The following is a 12251-nucleotide window of genomic DNA, read 5'->3' as shown; positions in this document are numbered from 1 at the left end:
ATTCTATAACACCAGTTGCAGGTACAGGTAAAGAGTTACTTTGACGTGAGTGCGCTGATTGTGCTATTTGGAGTTTCTTCTTCTTCTTCTTCATCGATCTAGGATGGGTTCCAGGCTGGCAGCCTGGGATACCAAGGATGGATGTCGTTCTTTTATCATTTGTTTTCTTCCGTAGTCGGACCCTGCTCTTCTTCATGATGACTCGATATTGATGTATTAATGTGATCTTGATGTAGCTTGTGGCGAGTGTAAGCCAACTCCTTATACTCATCTTTTGAGTAAACGTACTTGTAACAATATCCATTCTTGTGAAACGACGAGATGTGTTTCTATCCCTGTCAAGGCTCTCGCGCCAAAATAAGGATAGGACCGCATCTTGGGTGTTACAAGTTGGTATTAGAGAAGTATCGACCTAGGAGCCCCCTTGGTTGATCGAACTTGGCCGAGTTGAGTCTAATGAAAAACTATTTTGAGTCTAGCTATATATCAGAGAGTAGGATTCTTTTTTCTCCTCTTCTATGCGCTAGTGAGGAATATTGACGTATTGATTTTAATTGTACTCCTCTTCTCACTCAAATTTTTATAGGTTCACGTGGATATTTTTGGAATCTATATGATGTCGATGTGAAGAAGTTCTGACTTGGTGCCTCCTGCTGTGTCGATTTTATTTCGGGGAGTTGAGCTCCAGGGAATTCTTGAGCACATCGTTATCATTCAGATTTATTAGTGTCTCAGGACGGAGGTTGTTCGAAATTGCTTCAATACTAGTAGTGGCGAGAGGAGTCAGGCTTCCCCAGTACTGGTGCAAATAGGTCCAGATGTATCGCCATACTTAGTATCGTTGTGATTACGAGGGTCTAAGATAGATGAGTTTCCGAGATATCTGGTTATGTGTTGACGAATGTGATACACTGGACGGGTTGTGTTATTTCTAGGAGTTGTGTGATGGATTTTAGTCCTTGTATCCATGGACCCGATTGCATGACCAGAAATTTCAGGAATTCTTAGGTGGGAATTCAAGTACTTACTTATAGGACAATCTTCCAACAGATGCATGATGTGAGGTTGGGGTTCGACATCTAGTGGATTCGTTTGTTCACGGTCGTCTTACAGCGGTTCTCGTTGTGTCTTAAAGAGTCCTTGTAGCTTGCTACGACTCAGGGATGCTTCGTATGTCGTGTGCACTACCTTGTACATGATGGCTACTGTAGGATAGAGCATGTGCCATCATATACACGAAATTTTGGATGAAATCTCTGTCATGAATTTCTCCTGGATTGTGTTGTAAGCCTCATCCTTTGTTTTCTTCGAATATGGTAATTCGAGTTGCTTCGATGTCAATTGGTGATGTCATATCTTTTCCACGAGGTGTTCTCATATTTTTTATGGAAATGTTGATTTTTTTGCTCAATCAAATTGACTTGTCAATTCTTGTCAACCGGAGTCGTCATGTCAATTCCTTTTCATGTGGCGAGCTTCTCTTCAAGCAAATTCAATCCTTTCCAATTTTGCAAGATCAATCTCTCATTTCTTTCTGGAGTTCGCCTCATCCGTCCCTAGTTGTCTTTGTTTTCCCTGCCCTCCCGCCCTTTTCTTAAATGATTGGATTTCATCCAAGTGCATTTCATTTCATTGTGGCTTCCGCTATCTTTTCTTTTCTCTCTTATCCGATGATTCATTGTGAAGATTTTCAGGACTTTCGAGTTCATCTTTGTTCTTTCTTGTTCTCTTTGGTGGATTCAGTTCAAGCTCGCGGTGTTCATCATATCCTTTTCTTCCTATATGATTTTTGTGTTGGAAATTTTCAATCAATCCTTTCTTATTCATTCATCTCTATCTGTTCTATCCGGAGTGCTGAAGATATCTTAGAAGTTTCTTGTTTTCAATTATTTTGAGGTTCCGAACCTCATCAAGTTTTCTTTATACCTATGCAATATCTCTGTTTTCTAATCAATTGTTTCAACGGTGGTTTTCTTTTGAGTGGGTCCATAACCCATAGGCTTTTCCCAGGATCTTTCCTGGCTGTTCTAATCTTTTTCGGATTTCTCTAATTGTTGTCAACTTTGACGTAAGTATGAATTTAATCAATCATATTCCTTCTTCAAGATCGCTTCAAATTTATTTTTCATCATTGGCTCAACTTTTCCTTGTCCATCATTTCGGAGTGTCGCAGTAATTTTGGTGGTGTCCCTTCTCTTCATTCTCTGCTTGGAAGACCGAAGGAGTGTTCTCTCAAATCTTGTCCATTCTTTCAAGATTGTCATTTCAGCTTTGTGTTATCCTCGCAATTTTTCTCGATCATGAGAATACCTTTCTTGCTATCCGGTGCATTTCAGACTCGTTTCATTCTCGATCCTCCAAAGGCCATCATTTCAAAAGATTTCTTCGTTCTGAGCTTTCAGCTTTCATTCTCAAATTCTTCTCAATTGTTGTCTCTTCGTTCGTCTCTCAATTATTCTGGTGCCTCATTCAAATTTTCTGTTAGGCACCTCAAGATCTCTTCATTCTCAAGGTGTTCTTCAAGATTCTTGTGGTAGTACCTCAAGTATTCTATGTCTTGCATTTCCATGTGCAATTCTTCTCCCTTATCCTTTGACGTGGTGTTATAGCATTATTGTTAGTGGAGGAGCCTCAAAGGGAGTTATTTCAAGTATTAGATAATTAAACCCACCAATTCTTTGATCTTAAGGTATTTGCAACCCGTGATTTCTTCATTGAGCTATCTTGGATTTGATTTCACCTAAAATATTTTCCTATGGATTGTTGCTATCATGGTGCGTGTCATTAGTCCAAGTTCTCAACGTATCCTCTTGGTGTAAGAAGTTTTGCCTTTTTTGTTGCTCCCAATCAATCCTTGTTTCTGTTGGTGGCTGGTTGTCAACTCATTATTTGAGATGGTTATCATAAGTCCACAACCAGCTTGTTCTTTCGTTGTTGGTTTCCAACAACTCCGTTTAATTCATCTTGTAGCATGCTTCTTAGTTCAATGTGCTGGAACTTGTTATTTTCTTCTTTCTTCCCAATGATCTACTTTGTATTTTCTTGTACCGGAGTGTTGTGTCTTCTTTCATGTTCTTTCCTTGCTTATCAATTTAGTTGGTTTGTTGTGTATCTTGTCAAGATCTTTTCATCTTATCAAATTTTTGTCCTCAATTTCCTACCGAGGTGCTACCAAAATTTTGTTTGAATTCTTGTTTGTTTCTCATGTCATTCTTCATCTCTATGCAACTTTCAAGGATCATTGGTTTCATTCATTTAGCAAACAAGCGACTAAGTTTTACCTCTTTCTCTTTCTCTTCCTCTTCCCCTCTTAATTCTTAGATCTCGAGGCGAGATCTCTTGTTAGTGTAGGAGAGTTGCGACAGTCCGAGACCGATGCTCTAGAAGATTCCCCTTTTATTCCGTTCTTGTCGTGTGATTCATTTGGTTGTCGCAGTCATCATCGTATCATTCGCATCATCTGCGTTGCATCAGCACTCCGTTGTCGCCGGTTTTCAAAACCTGCATCCGTTATTAGTTGCCGGTACTCGTCATTTTCGTCGTTGTCCGTTTCGAGGCCAACCACACACGCATACGCCCACGGCATCGTTAAAATGTTTGTTTTTAAATGTGTGTAAAAATATTCTCAAATTGAGTTGAAACTTGGCGTATGGTCTTATTTTAATGTAGGTAGGCCACCTGCCAATTTTCGTCCCAATCAAAGTTTGTTTGATACCAGAACGGTGGACTGTAGCAGCACCATCATCGATTTATCGTTGGACGTTTTTCAGATTTTAAAACGCACGTCACGGGCCACAGTCTCCCTCTCTTGTTGCCCACAACCCCTCTACATAGCGACTTAGCCCTAACCTAGCCCCTACCCGCAACCGAGGTCGTCCGATCGCGATCCTACGATCCGAATTCGGGCGAAAATGGCTAACCCTAGCCCCGTTTGCTATAAATAGACCCCTAGCTCCGCAACCCTAGATATTCTCCTCGTTTTCCGCGCCCCCAGCCACCAACCGCCACCCAGAGCTCCTCTCTCCCACTTCCAGCCGCCGGGCCCTCCCGAGCCTGGGTCAGGCCCGCGAAGCCAATCCACCCCAGCTCCATATCGAGAGAGGAGCTCCCAATCAGAGCCTTCTGCTGCTCCTCCCTGAGCAGCTGCAGCTCCTTCCCGCACCGCCGCCTTGCACCTCCACCTGTCAGAGCCCCGATCGCCGAAGGAGTTCGACGGAGTCGGCCAGCAGCTCGGTCGGACTGCTTTCTCTCTATCTCCTCCATCTTCTCTCCCTCTCCTATCTCTCTCGCTCATCTCCCTCCTCTCTTCCTCCCGCGGGAACTCGTGCCAAGACCGGCCAAATCTCTCCACCGTCGGGATTGGGCACCGCTGCTACTTCTTGAGCTTGCGTTGGTTTTCCATTGAAGAGGAAAGGGTGATGCAGCAAAGTAGAAATAAGTATTTCCCTCGGTTTGAGAACCAAGGTATCAATCCAGTAGGAGTATCAAGATGAGGCACCAATGAACCTGCGCAACAGAACAAACTTTCCCCCAACGCGATAAAGGGGTTGTCAATCCCTTCACGATTATTTGCAAGGTGAGATCTGACAGAGATGAAAGGTAAATAGAAATAAAAGTGCGGCCACGTATTTTTGGTAGATCTGAATATATGATGCGTAAAATAGACCCCGGGGCCATAGTGTTCACTAGAGGCTTCTCTCATGATAGCAAGTATTACGGTGGGTGAACAAATTACTGTCGAGTAATTGATACAATCGCGCAAAGTCATGACGATATCTAAGGCAATGATCATACATATAGGCATCACGTCCGAGACAAGTAGACTGATGCTATCTGCATCTACTACTATTACTACACACATCGACCTCTATCCAGCATGCATCTAGTGTATTAAGTGCATAACAAACGGAGTAACGCCTTAAGCAAGATGACATGATAGAGGCATAAATTCATGCATTATGATATAACCCCCATCTTTTACCCTTGATGACAACAACACGATGCGTGCCTCGCTACCCCTTCTGTCACTAGGTGAGGACACCGCAAGGTATGAACCCAAAACCAAGCACTTCTCCCATTGCAAGAATTATAGATCAAGTTGGCCAAACATAACCCATAACTCGAAGAGAATTACAAGGATACGAAATCATGCATATAAGAAATCAGAGGAGACTCAAATGATATTCATAGATAATCTGATCATAAATCCACAATGCATCGGATCTTGACAAACACACCGCAAAAGAAAGTTACATCGGATAGATCTCCATGAAGATCATGGAGAACTTTGTATTGAAGATCCAAGAGAGAGAAGAAGACATCTAGCTACTAGATATGGACCCAAAGGTCTGTGGTGAACTACTCACGCATCATCGGAGAGGCAATGGTGTTGATGAAGAAGCCCTCCGTGTCCGAATCCCCTCCGGCAGGGCACCAGAATGGTCTCCAGATGGGATCTCGTGGAGATAGAAGCTTGCGGCAGCGGAAAAGTATTTTCGTGGATCTCTTCCCCGATCTAGGTTTCTTTTGGGGGGTTTCTATATTTATAGGAATTTATGGTGGTGGAATTACGTCAGTTGGGCCCACGAGGAGGTCACGAGCGTATTAACCCCTCCCGGGGGGTAGGGCGCGCCTACCAGGATCGTGACTCCCTCGTGGCTCTTCTGGCCTTCTTCCAAAGCTTAGGGGGTCTCTTTTGGTCCAAAAAAATCATCGCTAAAGTTTTATTCCATCTGGACTCCGTTTGATATTCCTATCTGAAAATGGTCAAAAAAAAGGAAAAAACAAAAACTGGCACTGGGCTCTAGGTCAATAGATTAGTCCCAAAAATGATATAAAATGGCATATAAATGCATATAAGACATCCCAAGTTGATAATATAATAGCATGGAACATTCTAAAATTGTAGATACGTTGGAGACATATCAAGCATCCCCAAGCTTAACTCCTGCTCGTCCTCGAGTAGGGAAGTGATAACGACCAAATTTTTGATGTGGAATGCTACATAACATATTTGTTTTATGTAACTTCTTTCTTGTGGCATGAATGTTCAGATCCGTAGGATTCAAAACAATAGTTTAATATTGACATGAAAACAATAATAGTTCAAGCATACTAGCAAAGTAATCATGAACTTTTGAAATAACAAGGCCAAAGAAAGTTATCCCTATAAAATCATATAGTCTGGCTATGCTCCATCATCCCCACACAACGAATTTAAGTCATGCACAACCCCGGTATTGGCCAAGTAATTGTTTTCACACTCTTACTTTCTCAAAAAATTTCAACTCTCACGCAATACATGAGCGTGAGCCATGGATATAGCACTATAGGTGGAATAGAGTGTGGTGGAGGTTGTGAGGAAAAAAGGAGGAGATGGTCACATCGACTTGGCGTATCAATGGGCTATGGAGATGCCCATCAATAGATATCAATGTGAATGAGTAGGGATTGCCCTGCAATGGATGCACTAGAGCTATAAGTGTATGAAAGCTCAAAAATAAAACTAGTGGGTGTGCACCCAACTTGCTTGCTCACGAAGACCTATGGCAATTTTGAGGAAGCCCATCATTGGAATATACAAGCCAAGTTATATAATGAAAATTCCCACTAGTATATGAAAGTGACAAAACAAGAGACTCTCTATCATGAAGAACAAGGTGCTATTTTGAAGCACAAGTGTGGAAAAAGATAGTAGCATTGTCCCTTCTCTCTTTTTCTCTCATCATTTTTTCTTGTTTGGGCTCTTTGGCCTCTTTTTTTCATTTCATTTGTTTTGGTGGGCATCTTTGGCCTCTTTTTTTTATTTCCTCGCATGGGAGAATGCTCTAATAATGATGATCATCACACTTTCATTTACTTACAACTCAATACTTAGAACAATAATGACTCTATTTGAAATGCCTCCGTGTAGCGACCCGACCTGAAACGGCCAAGTCTCTGGTGTTTCCGTACCATCCCAAGATCATGCTGGTACACACACAGTACATCAATGTATATATCGAGAGTTCAATCACACAGCTTTATTAATCAAAATCTCATATCGAGTACTTTGTTACAATAATGAATTACAATAAAGTGGTTGAAGGCCAACTCATGAGATAACTAACGAAGACTAGCAGAAGCTTCAAAAGTAGACGAGTCCATCCGACTCGAGGGCATATCACCGAGCGTAGATCGTAGCCTCACTCCTGGTCGGAAAAGTACTCTACAACATGACACGTTGCAACTGTGTAGGTCAGCATATTGAATATGCCGACAAGTCATCAAAGAGAGGGGGTGACAAAATAATCATCTATTCTACATGCATATATGGCAGGTGGGGCTATAAGTTTTTAGCAAAAAGCAAGTTTTCTCCTACATCAACAGAGGGTTAAAAGCAAAATTTTACTACATTGCTGGTTGTTAACGAGATGGTTCCGCCAACCAATTCTCGTACCCGAGTTGTCAATAATTCCCACATCATTATTTAATTGTGTTGAGAGTTCTGGAAAATCTCAATGCCTTCGGCTCAAGTTGTCCATGACCATGGACACGGCTAATCGATTAGGTTTGGGTACTCTGCAGAGTTTTGCACACGATCCCCACAAGATTTGATCGCCTCCGAGTAAGTCCTTGCACTTCAGGGTGTTTGAAGACCGGATGATCAAAACATGGTCTTTCAACGGGTCCCTTTGATCCCCTGTGGGTGCCCATCCAATCCTACCGTTCTTCTACATCTGCTAGCACCGCCTGTCCAGAGTCGCCGCGTTGTCCAACCAAGCCAGAGCCCATAATGACTTGTGGCTGTGCAGGTATGCCTTGGGTCTTGAAGCCTCCGTCCATCTCTTCGAGACTGGGTAAAGCTTTCCGCAAGATGTCATGGCACTTCCCCATGCATCCCGGGTCGTCCACTGGTTTCTCCAGGGAGCCCATCTAAACCATCCTTCACCTAGAGTTGCATTGCATCACGAGGTCTTGAAAGGTCTTGACTTAACCGGTCTTGATTATTAAAATTATTCTCGCATCACCCGTGATAGACTCTCAACCAGAACCCCGTCTACTCAAGCATAGCAAAATAGAATTTGTCATCCCGGGCCAAGTAACAGGGTTGTTGGGGTCCTACCACATGATACTACCACAAGTAACCAATATTTCCACGTACCTACTCAGCATGCAATTGGGTGTAGCAAGGTCGAACTACAATGCATAAAACATAGGTAATACATGATCAAATGACTTGCCTTGCTGAAAGTTGTCGTGATCAAGCGCTTCTAAGTAGCAAGATTCGCACTCTGGGTGATCTATCGATACAAACAAAATACACACAATAAGTACTACAATCACTAACAAACAAAACAAAATCACTAACATATAAAAACCATTGCATAAAGTCAAGAAATTCACTTAACATAACCAAAACAGAATCTGTTTTTGATAAAACCCCAAGTAAAAATATTTAAAAAATTTAAACTTAATCTACTGAAAGATATGATCACTAGGAAGCAACAGCAAAAAGAATTAAATTAAAAGCTATTTTTAAACTCCTGGAATAAGCAAAAGAAGATTTAAACTAAATCTGTTCAAATTCAAATTTCGAAATTTCAAACATAGGCAAATAATATGTTTTCGGAAACTACAAAGAAATTGTGTTGTACTGCAAAACTAATCAACTCCATTGGAGTCCTAGAATAAAAGTTATAAAGGAAACAAAATTGAAACTCTCTCTGTTTTTAAAACTAAAACAGAAAAAGAAAAACTAGATCTAGCGTACAGGGGTCTATGTGGCAGCTCCTGATTGGTCTGGGAGGTGTGCGCTGCGGTGTTAACTAGCAAACGGCCTCAAATTAAAAAAAACTCTCCCCGGCTAAATAATAAGTGAAGAAAACCGTTCGGGTTTTAATTAAAAACCGAAGGGGTACCGTGATCTAATCTACTGCGTCTAAACTAGATTGGACGGCTATGTGAAGAGATGTGGGTTGCTCACTGTGGGGGGGGGGGGCTGCCAGTGCTTCTCCTCCGACGAGGCAAAGGAGGTGGCGAGATCGGGGTTGCGTCTCTGGCGAGTTCTAGCGACGTCCGGGAGTTCCAGCGGGTGGAGGCGGGGCTCCGGCGTCGCTTGGTGGTGACGGCAAGGCGAGGGGGTGTCGGGGGCGAGCAACAGGAGGCTCGGGGGCTTCCGCTTCAACCGAACTCCGACGAGGCAGGGGGTGGCATGGGGATGAGGGCTTGGGCGTTGGAAGGAGAAAATGGAACGCGGGGAAGTGGCGGAGGCTGCTGGTGGCGTCGGTTGGTGCGGGGAGGTGTGGGGTGGCGCGGTAGGGTGCAAGGGTGCTTCCTGGAGCTCGGCTCCGGTGAGGCAATGGCAGGGGCGGCGTGGGACGGCGAGGAGGGGCGGCGACGAGGGGAACGTGGTTGGGGAGGGGGCCGGGGTTTAAATAGGCCAAGGGGAGGGTCTCGGGGGAGGCCGTAGAAGGAAGGGGATCGGGATCCGATCGGATCCGGTGGTGGCCGGCGAAACATGGAAGGGGATCGGGGGCTTGGGGAGGAAGGTGACCGGCAGGGGGCTCGGTCGGGCGCGGGGCCCAGCGTCAGCAAGAGGGAGGGAGGAGTGTGGGGGCGGTCGGGTGATCCTTAGGGGATTCGGTCCCGGGCCAAAGAGATTCGGGCCGAATCTCTTACCTAACGCCCACTCGCGCTTTCCTAATAAAAAAAGGTTTCCTTTTTTCTATTTTTTTCAAAAACAGAAAGTAAAATAAATAAAAAGGGAATAAAATAAAATCCAAATATAGGGGTATTATATACCAAAATTTTTAGAAAACAAAATCTTTACACGTTTAAAACTTTTCCAAGGCCAAAATAAAAAGTTAAAAAAATGTTTTTTTAGAAAAACCACTAAAAGCTTTATTTTCTTTTTGCAATTATTTTCTCAATAAAGTTTTGGTTTTCTTGGCTCAAAATATTTCAAAATACCCCCGGTTTTGGAGGATCATATTCCTCCTCTCTTTCTTGCTTGCAAGAATGTATTTCCCGGCATTTCTTGCACGAAGAAAAATAGAAATGCAAAAGAAAAAATTGAAAGAATTCCAATGCCAACTTTATTTCAACCAATATGCATAGATGCTTAGCTACAATTGTAAAACATTCCAAATTAGGAAATTTGGGACGTTACAAACCTACCCACCTTAAGATGAATCTCGCCCTCGAGATTCGGGTTGGCTAGCAAATAGGTGCGGGTGGTCTCGACGAAGATCCTCTTCTTGTTCCCAGGTGGCTTCTTCCTTGGTGTGGTGACTCCACAAAACCTTGCAAAACTTGATGATCTTGCTGCGGGTAACTCTATTGGCAGTCTCAAGAATCCTGACGGGTTTCTCCTCATATGTCAGATCAGTGACAAGCTATATGGCCTCTAGGGGCACTGTATCTCTCAACGGAACATCAGCCATCTGAGCGTGGCATTTCTTCAACTAGGAAACATGGAAGACATCATGAACTCCGGACAATCCTTCCGGCAATTCCAGTTTATATGCAACTTCGCCTCTACGTTCAAGAATTTTGTAGGGGCCAATGAATCGGGGTGCTAACTTTCCTTTTACACCAAATCTCTTGATTCCTCGAAGTGGAGACACCCGAAGGTATGCTCGGTCTCCCACTTCGTATGTTACTTCCTTGCGTTTGATGCCAGCATAACTCTTCTGTCTGGACTGAGCTATCTTGAGTCGGTCACGAATCAGTTCGACCTTCTCCTCAGAATCTCGGTTAAGGTCGGGAGCAAAAAGTTTTCGGTCTCCAACACCATCCCACATCAATGGTGTTTTGCACCTCCTTCCGTATAGAGCTTCGAAAGGGGCCATCTTCAGACTGGTCTGATAGCTGTTGTTGTATGAGAACTCGGCATAAGGTAAATTGTCATCCCAGCTAGACCCATAGTCTAGTGCGCAAGCTCTCAACATGTCCTCCAGAATCTTATTGACTCTCTCGGTATGTCCGTCGGTCTGAGGATGAAAAGTTGTACTGAACTCCAATCTTGTTCCCAAGGTTTCGTGTAGTTGGTGCCAGAATTTTGATGTGAATTGAGTCCCTCTATGTGACACAATACTCTTCGGTACTCCATGTAGACATATGATCCTGGTCATATAGATCTTGGCCAGCTTCGCACTCGTGTAAGTAGTCTTCACGGGAATGAAGTGAGCTACCTTGGTCAAGCGATCGACCACAACCCAGATAGAACCATAACCAGAACGGGTCCTGGGTAATCCTTTGATGAAGTCCATACCAACACTACAAGAAATAAGCTCGTCTATGACAAAAAATATTGACGGCGGTTTTATTGGTCATATATCTATGACTAAAATCTACAAAAAGGTCATGAGGTGTCTAAGAGGGTCCAAACCGTAGAAAATTTTGACAACCTCTATCAAGAAGGTCATAATCCCATTGCTCAAAAAGGTCACGGGCATGTGTAGCTCTATTTATGCCCGCATTGTAGGTCCTCCATGACAAAATTAAGAAGGTCATAGGCTTAAACAGAGGTGACTGGGCAGAAAACTCAACAATTTCGCCTATGTGTCTTGTATAGGTGTCGACAAGGCCACAAATGGAAAATGAATTTTACGTTCAAAGAAAATGAAAACTCCCTTTAGCAACATTGTTTGCCATTCCAAGATGCACCCTTGTGCAAAATTGTTTGACCGATTTCCTTCCGATTCCATCTGATTTCCTTCTGAATCGGCAGAAAACTCTTTAAATGGCAAAAATAGCTTTAGACGGCCACCACGTGGCTCCAGAGTGTGACCCCCTTCATGAACGGCACTGTCTTCTTTACTTGAGGGTGGAAACATTTATGCCTTAGATCGATGACATGCCGCACATCCACCCGATATTCATGTATGGTAGCAGTCGGGCGGGTTCACGTGGTCCTAGACGAGGCCGCCGGATCCTTCACCGATGTGGATGCAGTTAGTACTTTCCCTCCTTCGTCGGTCAAGAGGGTAGAAAAAATTAGAAGAAAAATAAAAAGAAGAACATGCGGTAAAAAATATGCTAAATTCTCAAAAGGAAAAACACACAATTGCATATCCTTAGTTCTCATTGGTGGAGACATTTGTGCCACGGATAGATGACATGGTGAACATCCTACCATCCATTCCCAGCAATCCCACCGTCCACCCATCCATCCATCCATCCATCCATCTAAAGAAGAAAAGGAGAAAAAAAGGAGAAGCCCACCGCACCAATCTCTCTGTCTCTCTCACGAAGTTATCCTTCCCAAC

This window comes from Hordeum vulgare, chromosome 7H (genome assembly GCF_904849725.1).
Source record: "Hordeum vulgare subsp. vulgare chromosome 7H, MorexV3_pseudomolecules_assembly, whole genome shotgun sequence".
Lineage (NCBI taxonomy): Eukaryota > Viridiplantae > Streptophyta > Magnoliopsida > Poales > Poaceae > Hordeum > Hordeum vulgare.
Note: the sequence above shows the minus strand (reverse complement) of the source record.